Genomic DNA, 14364 nt, shown 5'->3' with positions numbered 1-14364 from the left:
GATGCCATAAGTCATCAAATGATTCATGTCATGAGGCTAACCTAAGAGTTGTACATAGAAATACAAAAGAAGCAGAATGTAGCTAAACCTAGAAGCTTCTGATTTCTAGCCCACATGTGAACATTATTCTTTTTTCGTTTGTCCTTAAATTTTCTCTAGTTACCAATGAGCACGGTGGGCATACAAATGTCCTAATAGGGCAAGTGTTCTTAGAGACAGAGATCTGCTAAGGAATGTTAAAAATGGAATATTCACAGTCCTTTTCAGCTCTGTTTCAACTAAATCTAATTTTAATTCTAAGAGAGTGACAGTTCATGGATAATGAATGACATTGTCTGAACTCTGGAGGAAAAATCGATCCAGTTCTATCTGTGGAGCAATTCCTCTTAATGTTCATGTCTTTTATAATGACATTATGTATAATTCACATAAAGTTTTTCTATTTTTTAATATCAAGACAAAATGTAATATCTATCTTGGGTTTATTATCAGGTTGAAAGAATAAAAGATGGCTGAAGATAGCATGTAGGAGCTTACTGTGGAAATTTTCATGCTGGGGACTTCATCTTTTCTTTACTCTTCCATCTGACCAGAATCTGCTCATCTACTTCCCACAGGGCATTCTCACAAAGCGCTCCTCACCAGAATCCATATTGGGACAACAACAACATTCTACATCTACATGTCTCTCTATAGTATCCTTTCAAACTGAAATAGACAACCCTACAATGGAGGCTGCTACTCAGATGTGACAGACTGAAGTGTTCCCCTTGATCTGTACCTGTCCTCATTTTCTGTGTTTTCTGAAAGTAACAAGGAAAAAGGAAAAGACTCTACTGGGTCAACACTTAATCTCCTTTATAATTAGAACTGCCTAGAACCACTTAATATATAATTTGTCAGTAGATAGATATCAGGCATCATTCAGATGTAGAGTTGAACAGAAAGCTGGACTCTCTGGATCACTATCACAGCACATGTGGAATACTTTTAAATTTTTCATGTTTTACTTCCCAAAGTCATAACCTACTTGTTTTTTTTTAAATACACATATATTTTCATTAATTCTTTGAGAATTTCATGCAGTGCATTTGGATCATATTCACTGCCTCCCACACCTTCTTACTCCTATCCTCCAACTTCATGTTCTCTCTTTTACATAACTCACCAATCCCAAATTGCATTACCCATGTACTCATAGCTGTGGGAGCCATCCAGTGGAGTATGGTCAGCCTACCAGGGGCCACACACCTTAAGAAAATAGACCTTCCCCTCCCCCAGAAGCCATCAACTGCTCTTAGCTATAAGTGTGGGAGCTCATGAACCTTTCCCTATCTATGCTGGAATGCTGACCAGCTTGATCTTGTTCAGGTCATGTACAGGCAAGCACAGTTGATGAGTGCAATTGACTATCATGTAGTGATGTTTCATTCCAATCTTTCCCAAACTCTGGCGCTTACAATCTTTTAACAACTCCTCTAATCCAAGGTCCTTGAGCTTGGGTGGGGAGAGAATAAATGCATATAAATTTTTATATAAGCAGCAATTATCACCATTATCAAGAAGAGAATTTCATTGAGGCAATCAAAAATCACCACCTATGCAGATATCTGCAGAATATCTATCTATCTATCTATCTATCTATCTATCTATCTATCTATCTATCTATCTATCATATACTGTACTGGATGGTTTTGTGTCAACTTGACATAAGCTGGAGTTATCACAGAGAGTTAAGGAAATGCCTCCATGAGATCCAGCTGTAAGGAATTTTCTCAAATAGTGATCAAGGGAGGAGGGCCCATTGTGGGTGGTGCCATCCCTGGGCTGGTAGTCTTGAATTCTATAAGAAAACAAGCTGAAAAGGCAAGGGGAGCAACATCCCAAGTAAGTAACATCCCTCAATGGCCTCTGCATCAGCTTCTACTTCCTGACCTGCTTGAGTTCCAGTCCCGATTTCCTTTGATTATGAACAGCAATGTAGAAGTGTAAGCTGAATAAATCCTTTCCTCCCTAACTTGCTTCTTGATCATGATGTCTGTGCAGGAATAGAAACATATATACATATAGGTATGTATATGTTTTATTTATCAAACATACATAGATATTTATGTTAATATATGTATATATGTATGTCTATAATATATATTTGCATACATATATAGAATATATAAAATACCAGATATAAATATATTATATATTTATATTAGCAATATATTATATCAACAATATAAATATTAATATAATGATATATTAATATATAACACATTAATATTATATATAAATGTATATGTTATATGTAAATATAGTATGTGTATATACATTTCTTGCAGATACTCTGCATAGATATATATAATATATATGTATTACATATGTGTGTACATATACATATGTATATATATATACTCCATCTCATTTATGGCTTATACATATTTGCTCCCTTTGTGGCTGAACACTCAGTTGACACTTAATCTCTGTGCTCCGACTAGTGAGTTTCCATGTTAACTACTATCCACTGTACAAAGAAACTTCTTTGGTGATGACCTACTTGTTTCATTATCTCCTAAGATTTCCCTTCTAAAGCTAGATGGCAAGGATTACAATAAACAGAAATAATTTTATAAGTATGCAAAAATTGACCCACTTAAATTAGAGAATTTGTGAAAGTTGGTCAATTCCCACAACCCTAGCACCATATCCAAATATTTGAAAGAGGAATTTCTTCTAAGTTGCCATAGCAGCAAGTACTTGTGACTAGAAATATCGTTGGATTATATTTATATTGGTTTCAAAATCACTTATTGGAGGAAATGTCACAGATTTTCATTCCAACATTACTTGGTAGCAGTCATGACAGGTGAGAAACATTTAAAGAACACAGTGAGGCACTGAGACAAGGCAGCTGGTGCCAAAACGTCCTCCTTTAGCTTCCCTTTCCTGTCCAGTTTATAAAGAATGAAGTGCATTACCTGGGGCAGACTTCTTTCAATCAGAGGAACTGTTCTTCCACGAGGATGCTACTCAGCACACATTAATAACCAGGTGTAGACATCTGCCAGAGATGCAGATTCTCCTTATGTAATAGGTCCAATTTTGTAGGCTAGTTTTGTAAACAGAAGATGATTTCTCCTTCAACAGAGATCAAATGAAATCAAATAGCAGAGACGTTAGCTGTTACCTCTACAGCGACAGGCAGGGAGTCCCCCTTCAGGGTTGATTAACTTTACATAGGAATCTAAAATAATTATGACTACACATGCTGGAGAGTGAAATGTTCTCATCAGGCAGTGATTATCGCCAGGATCAAGACGAGACTTTCAGTGAGGCAATCAGAAATCACCAATTATGCAGAGTATCTTCAAGAAATGATGTTGGTGCAAAAAATGAATAGCTGGGAAAGATTTTAAGGGAAGCAGATGGGCCCGTGTGGGCTCCTGACAGTCAACTCACGTCAACTATATGCATACATTCAAACAGATTTTGACCCAAGGTAACAGCCAACTTGTAAAGTCACATCCTTCTCTACTGCTCCTGCATATTGATGAGAATGTAGCTATATCCTTCAGTCACAGCTACTGAAAAGAAAGCAGCAGCGCAATCCCCATTGAAGCTGTCTATTCCTCCAGTAACTTGGCTGCCCCAAGCTTTAGTTTATAATTTGCATATCAATTAGGTGTAAGACAAATACTTTGCTTACCTGCTTTGGAGCTGTATTTATAAGTCTATGACAGTTTTGTTAGGCAATACATTGGCTATAGATTCAACCCACATATTTCCTGTAAGGATTAAACAAATGAGATAGACCCTTCATCAGAGACCCTCTCTCAAAGTAGGGGCTCCTTGTAGCAGCATCTCCAAGAGAAAGAGGTCTGTGGAGAAATTTGTTGCTTTCGGTTTTCTGCCTTCATACTTTGCTAGCTAGTGCATCTATTCAGATGCAGCCATTATTCTTTCAACTCTTTAGCTGGACCCAGCTTCCCAAACCTTCCAATGTGGATTAATAGTTATGAAGGAATCCTCCAGTTCCTCGTTCTAGATTGCAGTTTGTGAGGCATTTATCCTCCTGGGCTGAGCAGCTATCAGATTCTCAGTGTCTCTGGCATGCAGATAGCCATTGTTAGCCTCCTCAGCCCACATCATGGAAGCAAATCTAATAGGTCTCCTTTGTAATCTATATGCATTCTATCTGTTCTATTCCTGTAAACCACCCTAAATTGGGGTTTCTCTTCAGGACTGACCTTACCGGTCAGCCATTCGGAAACTGCATAGCCAGTTCACAAGTAGATTCAAGCCAAGAGAAGTTCCTCCACAAAGGTACTTTTGTTTGTGGATAATTCATGTCTCCTCATCTCAAAGGAGAGATACAGTAGACAGAATTAAACATCTCCTCTACATACCACAACTATTAAGTTTCAGCACAGGGGTTTCCATAATCTACTGCTGACAGATAAAGCCCGGCCAAACTTCTGGACTCCAGGTGACACTGATTTGTCTAATGATTGCACAAGTAGCCCTGGAAGATTTGTTGTGGACCTTACGATGCTTTTCATGCATGTCAATATCAACTGGTCCAGAAGGCACAAGATAGCTTCAGTAGAGCATTGTATTGGGCAGGTAGGTTCTCTTCTAAGTGGTCTCTCTTTGTTAAGAAGGCTGGACCCACATCCTTTTATGAACATCTTCTCCAGTGTTCCAAAATGACACCATCGAAAGTTTCAAGTGTCTTTAACCTGAACCCAGAATTGGTGCTATTGCTCCAGGCTCAGTCTGTTGGACCAACTGATTGCACAGACTGACTGTGCACTGTGGCTCTGTCTTGTCTGTGGTTTTATCTTCTATGGTTTTGGTTGTCTGCAGGCATCCAAGTCCTAAGAACAGTAAGCATAAAATGACAGAACAAGCCATCTGAGTTTTAACTTGTAGTCTGCTTGGAGGAGTGTGAAGAAAGCTGACTTTACCCTGCTCTGTCCTGCCAAGGAATGTGATTCCTCTTTCAGGGTCTCCATGTAGCATGCTGTCTACTCGCTACTCTTCAATTAGCTGTCTTGGCTTTCAGACCACATGTTGCAATGTTGAGTTCAAGTGAATCTCATTTCATACTGACCTCCAAAACTCCAAGCAGAGCAATAAGGGCCATGTGAATGCTACCTATAAGTGGAACAGTGAAAACTCTCAACCTACTAAGAAAGAAAGAATCACATGTTGAGATTGTATGGTTTATAGTAGGAACTGTGACATCATCGAGAACAAAAACGGAAATCCAGGCTAGTTTTCCTACCTTTAGCTCATACTACAATGTTAGAGGGGAAGGTAGTACAAACTCTGCGAATACAGAAAAGGCATTATATCTGTGGAGAAGACTTTCCCACAGAAGGCAATACATGAGAAATTTAGCAAGAGATCACCCAAAACAACTAGCTCCAACACATTTACATTATATAAGGAAAAATTACATTATATAAGGAAAATTACATTATATAAGGGAAAAGTGGAAGGTGGGGCCAGCACGGGGGCTCCAGCTGCTTTCCTGATGGGCTCTCCGTCAAAGTCTCTTATAAGGAACATGACTCTGTGCAAGTGGCTATAAGGTCTTTGAATAAATATTTCATTATAATTATATATCACATTGCTAAGCTAACTCTGTTTTTCAACTGTAATCCATCACTTGAGCAAGTTGCTTACTTTCGTTGAGCCTCAGTTTCCCCAATCTGTAATGGAGGGATTAAAAGTAGCATCAGTCAACAATTTTTTTAAAGTTTTAATTAGATGAAATGTACCATGGGTATATGTACACTTTTAAAAGCATTGTTTACATAAGGTTCAGTCTATAGGTGCACCCTTGCTGAAATGGACTTTGCTTCTGAAGGAACAGCCATGCAACACAGCACGTTTGTTATGGGCAACGTTCTACCTCATCATCCCTACATTTTATCAGGCCAGGGCAGCTTTAGACATAAGCCCAGCCCCTCACCATTTGCAGCAAATGGCTTCATCCACACCTTCTGCGAACACTTGGCCAATGCACAGCCTACAAGCAAGCACCCTGATCCTGCCTGTTCAGCTTTATCATCAGTAAAAACTTAGAGCTCATCCAGGAAAATTACTAGGTACTCTAAAAATTAACTTGATTTGTAACCTAATAAATTTCACGAAGCAATAAAACCTCAAGGAAGCCTCTTTCTTTTTTTTTTTTTTCCTTTTTTTTTTTTCCTCCTATGAAGAATCTGCAGAGTTTGATGTGTTTCCAATTGAAAGCTGTTAAGTTGAGCAAAAGCCGGTGCTCAGAGTTTACGAGGGTGCCATTTGGTAACCTGAAGGTGGCAGATGTGAAGGCCAAAAGTAGACGGTGGGGGTGGGGCCAGCGCCGGGTCTCCAGCTGCTTTCCTGATGGGCTCTCCGTCAAAGTCTCTTATAAGGAACGTGACTCAGTGCAAGTGGCTATAAGGTCTTTGAATAAATATTTCATTAGTCATGATGGTTCTGAAAACTTAAAGCTGCGAAGGACACATTGGAATCTCTGTGATTTATGATAATGCTCTGAAGGAAACTTGATCATTTCAGCCCTGCCATATGTAGCCGGGTGGAATGTGCAAATGAATTGAACTGGCAAACCCCACAGATTTTGTTTCTTGATTAAAAAAAAAAAGTCTTAAGTCAGATCAGCTAACAGGCGATTTGAAACGGGGATTTAGCAGGGCAGCTGTTTCAGATGAAGTCCCTTCCAGACACCTCCCTCCCCCTCCCCTTCCCCCTCCCCCTCCCCCTTCCGTATTTTCTTTAATAAGGATTCAGAGTAGTTTCTCTTCCAAATGTTTCACGATGCTGCACATCAGTGATTAAAAACGCAGCATCGTCTGGTGTGTGTCTGTGTTACTTCTCCATCCTCTTGCTCCTGTAAAATAGGTCGTGTGTCTTAGCCATCCTGGGATGCCCATACCACATTATGCTGTATATGGTAATTTTTGTATGTATAAAAAATTAGCCCAGAAGCTCTTTATAATGCACAAGTATAAATTTTAGTATACCATTAGATTGTTAATATATATATGTGTGTGTGTGTATATATATATACATATATATACATATATATATACATATATATATAAAGAGAGAGATTCAGAGATGCCTAATGCTTTTCTAAAGTGCATGCAATCAGCTCGAATCCACATCTCTAGACTTACAGCTTAATGTTAGCATAGCAAGTACACAATGAATATTTATTGAAGGAGTGGATGGCTGGTTGTGGTTGTTGTCTGCATCAGTGGACATTTCGGATGAATGAACAGAGCAGCTAGAGATTTCAGAATCTGAAATTCACATGGGCCCGTCTCTTCCTGAAACCACGATTTCCTCAGCCCTGAGTGAAACAAACTGTCCCAAAGAGAAGTGAGTTATTTGTAAGCCAGTTCATCCCCACTTTCCCACAGTGAAGGGATCTGGGATGGGTGGGATCCACCTCCATTTGATCAACGTTCTCTTTCTGTGGCCTAGATCCACAGTCCCTTATCCAAAACACGGGCAAAAGTCCAAACTATTTTCAAAGTTGCGAGGGAAATATAGCATCTGATCTGAGTACTGTACGTGTGTCGGACCACGGCAGCGATCACATAGCAGTGATTACTGCAGCCAAGCGAACATTCTTTCTTAGCAGACTCAGCCTGTGGGCCGCCCTACTTCTGATTATAGCAGGCCCTATTACCCAGTGAGCTTTAGAGACAAACTTAACAAAAGGATTTGCAGTTTCAGAATGTTCAGTTTTAGACCTGGGGTAACAGATTATGAACTTGGATCCCAGTGAGAGGCCAAACGTATAGTTCTGAATGACTTTTTTTTTCTTTATTTTTTATTGGTTATTTGATTTATTTACATTCCAAATGCTATCCCCTTTCCAGGTTTCCCCTCTGCAAACCTCCTATCCCATCCTCCTTCTCCCTGCTTCTATGACCCACCCACCCACCCACTCCCACCTCTCCACCCTAGCATTCCCTTATGCTGGGGCATCAAGTCTTCACAGGACTAAGGGCCTCCCCTGTCATTGATGCCCGACAAGGCCATCCTTTGCTACATATACAGCTGGAACTATGGGTCCCTCCATGTGTACTCTTTGGTTGGTGGACTTTCAACCTTTTGAAAAGCAAACAAACACATGCCACTTTGCCTCAAGGAAACGGAGCTGAGAGCTGATCCCTCTTCTCTAGATAGAGGAAGCTTCTCTCCAGGAGTGCATCTCTCCACTAATGTCACAATGACAAATCTTACCGTTGTTCAGGAAAGCTGCCTTATCCTAAGCCCATTTGACTGGACTCTGTAGGTAACAAGTATTCCAGGGAAATCTACTTCTTCTTTTGATTGCACAACACTTATCAACGTCACATAACCTTTGCTTTACCAAGTGGTTACGTAAACAAAGATTCAACTAACGTATACATTTTTGTTGTTCCTGCCCTTTTGTCCCAGTGATAGTCCCCCTGCCCCCCCCCAAAAAAAAAGAGTTGCAATGCACAAGAGGATTTGTGTGAAACGTTGTCTGTCTTGGGACATCTTACAGCTCAGGGTTGCAGAGGCAGCAGAGCGGGGTGGGAGAGATACGTGACTGGAATGATTCAAGGAAACCACATCGCCCATTCTTACTCTCTTGAAATCACAATCCACAGTTGCTCCATGTCATCATCAAATGCTTTTTCTGAAATTCTATTTTATTTCTCCAGGGCACCTGCTGGTTTGATCTTACCTGTAAATAGCAACCATTTTGGATGGAACATTACCCGAGCTCTTCTAGAGAAAATGCAGAGAGAACTGGACATCCCACCGATAGAGCGCTACACCTCTCTCGCTGAGCCAAAAATGCCAGAAAATTATATTCCCTTGATATGATGATCTCCAGCAACCAAAATGTCGCTAACTAAAGCACACACTCAAAGAACTCCCTTCAGATGTTCAGCTTCAGGTAAAAGAAAGTGTCAGGTTTGTTTGTTTGTTTGTTTTGTTTTGTTTGGGTCTTTTTTGTTTGTTTGCGAGGATTGAGGCTGTGCTGGCAAAGTGTGTACAATAGCGATGTCCTAAGAAAGCATCTACAGAAGACCAAAGCACTATGGAGTGATCCAGGCAAACGGGAGAAGTTCGGTGTGGAAGGAAGAAAAAGTACACGGGCAACCCCACATCTTCAGCTTAGATGCCTGACTTTTCAGCTTCCACCCTCTCAGTCACCAGCAGCCACAGGTTGTCTCATGGCTCGTCCTCCTGTTTTAGGCTCCTGAGTACTGGCATAGCAGACAAGTATCGCGTGCCTGTTATATGCAGTGTACTGTACCTGCCATCTAGACTTCTATCAAATGTTTCCCCTGGTCACACGGACTATGTGAAATCTCTGTTTTTCTTTGAAAAGCCTACTTTTGCTTTTCATCATATTTTTTATATGATTGTTAAAGCCCTAACACCTTTGAGCTCATGTTAGGCTGGAATTCACAGCCTGCTTATCCCTAACTCCTTCGCTTTTCCAATACCCACTTGATAGACCTCCTGGAACACATAAGTAGTCAATGACTATTTTTATAAATGGGGCCAATGTGGCCTTTGTCATTTCTCTCTTTGCTTATTGCAGAGTTGTGCACTCATGGAGTGAGTCTCTCACCTTCTACCTCCTGATTCTACCCTGTTTCCCTCAGGAGTGGAAAGATCACGGAGCCAATCTCTCTGAGCTATTGAAGTGAGATGGAAACAAGGGGAGTCATGATGTCATGCATGTGTTCAACCAGTTCTATGTCTGCCAATTTATTTCAGCATTTGTCACAGTTCTTTATAAGATATATTTTAAAGGATTGGCTCCCTCACCCCTGATATCATCAAAGGTAACATAATGAAAATGCTGGCTGCTTAACATTTCCTGGTAACTTAGCTGTTTAGTAACTTAGTTAATGCCATGCTCCCCCACCCACCTCTAATCTACACTAAGCTATACAGAGGGGAAAGGCATGTAGGTTTCCAAATATACCTCCAAATTACTAAGAGTCTTTAATAGCTAATAGAAAGACCTAGAATTTAACCCAGCTTCTAAAAACAGAAGATAATGTTAACCTGAAGTTCCTGAATCTAAAATTAGAGTTTCTCATGTGAAGTGGGAAACACTTCCATGAGAATAATTCTATAGGTGAAGCCATCTACGTCATGGCACTGTGTCCCTCATTAGCTGACCACTCAGAGCAAGGCAGCCCCAACTGACAAGGGCAGACAAAGATACCAAAGCACGGTGGAGGGCAGTCAAATTGGAAATCAAGATTCAACAAAACTCTTCCAGTAAGAGAATCCATTACTGTAAAAGGAGTGGAAGAAGGGAGCTGGAAACAATAAATTTTTTGTTGGTGAAATACTCTGTAATTATCTTGGAGTCAGGGGAGGCTGGGAGACAAGGAATTTCTGATAGAACATTTTCTTCACTGCCTACTCAATCAACCATGACATCTCCCTCTCCCTCTCCTTCTCCCTCCCTTACCTCCCCCCCACCTCGTGTGTATGTGTGTATGTGTGTGTGCACAAGTATGCTTTCAGAGAAGTGGAATGGTACTTCAAACAAATAATCTTGCAGCCACCAACAGCTGTTCCTGGTTTCTTTTAATAATCCGTGACCAAAATATTGAGTGTACTGTAATGCAAACAGCCAAACAATGAAATGAAAACGGGCAGAGGCAATCACTTTCTCTAACTCACTCCACTGTTTGCACATACAGCGTGGGTTAAGATGTGGTGCCGAGGCTTTGTGTCATGAAAATTTTTTAATCCATTCTTGAGCTCAAGAACTGGAGGTTAACTGAGTTGTGAAGATCTTTCTGCCTTATGAATTCATTCATATTTCTTTTTTCTTTGTGTCATTCTCTGACTCTTTCAAAATTATTCTGGCTACACTTTGAGACCCCATTAGATGAAGGCTCCGTAGAAAAAGTGAACTATAATTTATCATAGGAGGCAGCAAACTTTGTCCTGGGTTGGGCACAGTCCTAGATGGGAAGAAAGGGTCTGGTACCTTCTCAATGCTGCCCACCATTGCTTGCATAGATTCTTTCTTGCCTCAGGCTTTTACACATGCACTTAGATTTCAATAGGGCAAGACCATGAGGGTAGGAGACAGGGAGGGAAGTGCAAGCCATAGCACGTGTGCTTGAAATTGAGAGACCTGTCTCCTTAAGAGACACACACTTCATTCTCTGCGTGTTAAATTCCTGGGTCTCTTCAACAAATAGACAGAGTTATAGGAGGGTACACTACAAATATACTTTCTTGCAGTTCTGGATGTCAGGGGTCTGAATTGGTGCTGCCAGACTGATCATGACTTTTTCTGAAAGCTCTAGGGAGAAGGTAGTTTTCGCCCTTTCCAGCAGCTGGTTGTTGTGGCTACATCTCTCCAGTCTGTGCCTCTGGGTAGCAATGGCTGCTTCTGCTGGTCCTCTTCTTTTCTAAGGGTACTGGCCAGAAGACAGAGGTTCACCATTACAGCAGGGGTAACACATGCTTGTCTAGAATAATGTTAGTGCCCCAAATCTCAGTTTTTCTCAAATTTGTTTGCAAATGGTTTATTTTGGTATTCTTTCTAGTTATTCTTCCATTGTATTTTGGATATATATATATATATATATATATATATATATATATATATATTTGGTATATATATTTGGTATATATATTTGGTATATATATTGGATATATATGGATATATACCCATATATATAATATTTTATGTGTATGTTTACTTATTGTGTATCCAGAAGGTGTTAGATCCCCTATAGCTAGAGTTATAGGTGGTTTTGAGCCTCCTGTCACAGGTGCTGGGAACTAAACCCAGAATCTCTACAAGAGCAGAAGGCCTCTTAGCTGTAGAACTTTTTCTTTAGCCCCTGCTCATGTAATTTTTGCTTTTTTCATAATTAGCCAAATTAAAGAAATGAATGTTATAGACTTTTCAAAGAAATAACCACTGAATGAATTTACCCTACACTAAGTGAATTTAACAAGTTTACTTGTTTCTAGTTTATTAGATTTGCTGAAGAATTTTTTATTTTTGTATAAGTTTCAGTAAAATAGTTTTATTTCCTAATACAGTAAACGTATACATCCAATAGGTGTCCACTTTGCACATCTACGTCCGAATGACTTCCATATCCCCACGACTTTGAGAGCTAACATTTAGTAAAAGCTGTCTTGGTTGAGATGTGAGGTGTCTGGAGGGCTAACCTTCTGAATATATTGGATCAGTTACAGCAGAATCTGTTTCATTACATGAGCTACAGAAACTTAGAGCTTTGAAAAGCTATTAGGCTTTTGTGTCCAATGCTTCCAGGTGAACAGGATGTAGCCGAATCAGCTCCTGTTCCAGAGGAATCTCATCATTTTATCTGCATCTGTCTGTCGGTAGTGAGCAGATTCACATGGTGGTGGCAAAGAATCCATAATGGCTTTGGCAGCATCAGGACCACACTTAAAGGGCTCTCCGACATTGTGGTGCAACCGATTCCTTTCCCATCTGTTTTCTTAGCCACTCATTCTTTCCAAGAATCATGAGTGTTTCTAATAGTGTCAACTGCAAACTCCTCGTCTTTAAACTCTACATTGAATGCAAACTCATTTTCTGGTTTTCCATCAGGAACCTTATACCTTCTAAACCAATCAACAGTAGCTTCTAAGTAGCTGGGTTTCAGTCGTTCAACATCAGAAATATCATTTATTTGGAAGCGTCTGGTTCATTCACATTAATGGCAATGACCTTCCAGTCGGTCTCACCCTCGTCGATCACAGCCAGTATGCCCTGATAATCTCAACTCTGGCACACACCTTGCTTCCAATTTTACAAACATCAGTTGGGTTGTTGTCACCACACAGCCAGTGTGTTTGTCACTGTGTCCGAGGTCTTCCTGTGTCTAGGGGATGGCACTGTAGTTCCAGATACACCCGTTATAAGGGAACAGATTTGCAACATAGCTGAGCTTTCCCTCTTTCAATTATCTTGCTTAATTGGCTTTAAAGGGTCCTTTATAGCAATCTCCATTTTTGTATTTGACCGGCGCGGAACCTCAAACACCATGTGGAGCACATCCTTGTCTGCATAAATTGGAACATCATGAAATGGAGAAATATATTGTCCTTTCTCATTTTTGAGGAAGACTTTGGTACTCAAAGGTGAAGGGAACGGTGCACTCCTCACTGCTGTAGCAGCTCCAGGTGTCCTAGATGCTTTGCCGCAGCTGCCACCACACAGATACACAACGACACAAAATTTAGTCCATCATTTATTTTTTGTACCTTAAGAATTTAGTGTTGTATTAATTTCTTCAAGCATCTCTTTATCTAGTTTCATACTTCGAAAATTTGTTTTTTGTTTTTTGTTTTTCTAAGACAGACTTTTCTGACTCTGAGGTAGCATGAATTGTTTGTTTCCCACTTTATATATTAACTTTAGGACTAATAAATATATAGCTATCAAAGAGTGTTTCCTCTATCATTAGTATGTTATTAATTCATCATATTTTTTCTCTGGCCACTTTTAATGACTATCCCATGGGTCTGTGAAAAATAATCTCTTTTCAGATTTCAAATCAAATAAAACTAGATTTTGTGTTGATAATTATGTTATTTAAGTCTTGTTTGTCCTTAATTATTTTTAAACTAGGCCAAGTTTAAAATAATCGCATATATATACATACATATATACATATACCTTTCATTTTCCATACTGGTTTTAATGCTGAAGTAATTGCTGTGACAATCATAGCTGGTAACTGTAATGTTTGTCCTCTCCCCATCAAAGTTGCTTTTAATTCTGTCACTGTCCTGTTCTCTCAACCCATGAAAGCCAAAGCTTAATTATGACCCCTGTTACTTCTGTTGTTTGAGAATAATGTGTTTTGATCTAATCCAACCCATAATCCCACCCTTCTCCTGCCCTCCCCAACTTCATGGACTTTCTACCTGCAGCTTGTATGGACAAGGGTGTAGGATCATCCACTGCTATTTCAGAAGCCTCTCAGAGACCACATCCATGAAGAAACCTGACCCTCCCTCCCGCCAGCGACCAGCCATTGCTGAAGCTCTTCAGGCAGGGGTAGGCTCCCTGGGCTTCTCCATCAGGTGTGCAGGGCTTCAGACTGGCTTGATCTTGTAAAGATAAGATTCGGGTTTCTATGTGTTTGTATTTTTCTCATGTGTATTTTTGTATTTTGATTTTCAACTTCTCTGAGTGGTTTCATGTCAGGTATTCATTGTCTAGTAAACCCATAAAATTATGTTTACATTTATAATTCTAAAACATATCTTTTTCTTTTTAACAGACAAATGTCATCCATTTATTAACATGTAGACATCTGCCCTTAGATGAATGCA

The 14364-nt window shown here is 39.9% G+C and overlaps 1 long non-coding RNA gene and 1 pseudogene across 1 annotated transcript in view; both read right to left on the bottom strand.

Annotated features, from left to right (window-relative positions):
• Positions 1 to 3358, bottom strand: part of Gm13497 (predicted gene 13497) — a 54115-nt gene extending 50757 nt beyond the window's left edge. Inside the window, exon 1 of the long non-coding RNA NR_040636.1 lies at positions 2970 to 3358. This is a non-coding gene — a long non-coding RNA (predicted gene 13497). The remainder of the gene's footprint in view (positions 1 to 2969) is intronic.
• An 8820-nt stretch (positions 3359 to 12178) lies between these two features.
• Gm13500 (predicted gene 13500) lies at positions 12179 to 13258 on the bottom strand (annotated as a pseudogene).

The sequence above is a fragment of the Mus musculus genome, chromosome 2, assembly GCF_000001635.26.
Source record: "Mus musculus strain C57BL/6J chromosome 2, GRCm38.p6 C57BL/6J".
Classification (NCBI taxonomy): Eukaryota; Metazoa; Chordata; class Mammalia; order Rodentia; family Muridae; genus Mus; species Mus musculus.
This window is presented reverse-complemented; position numbering and strand designations above follow the sequence as displayed.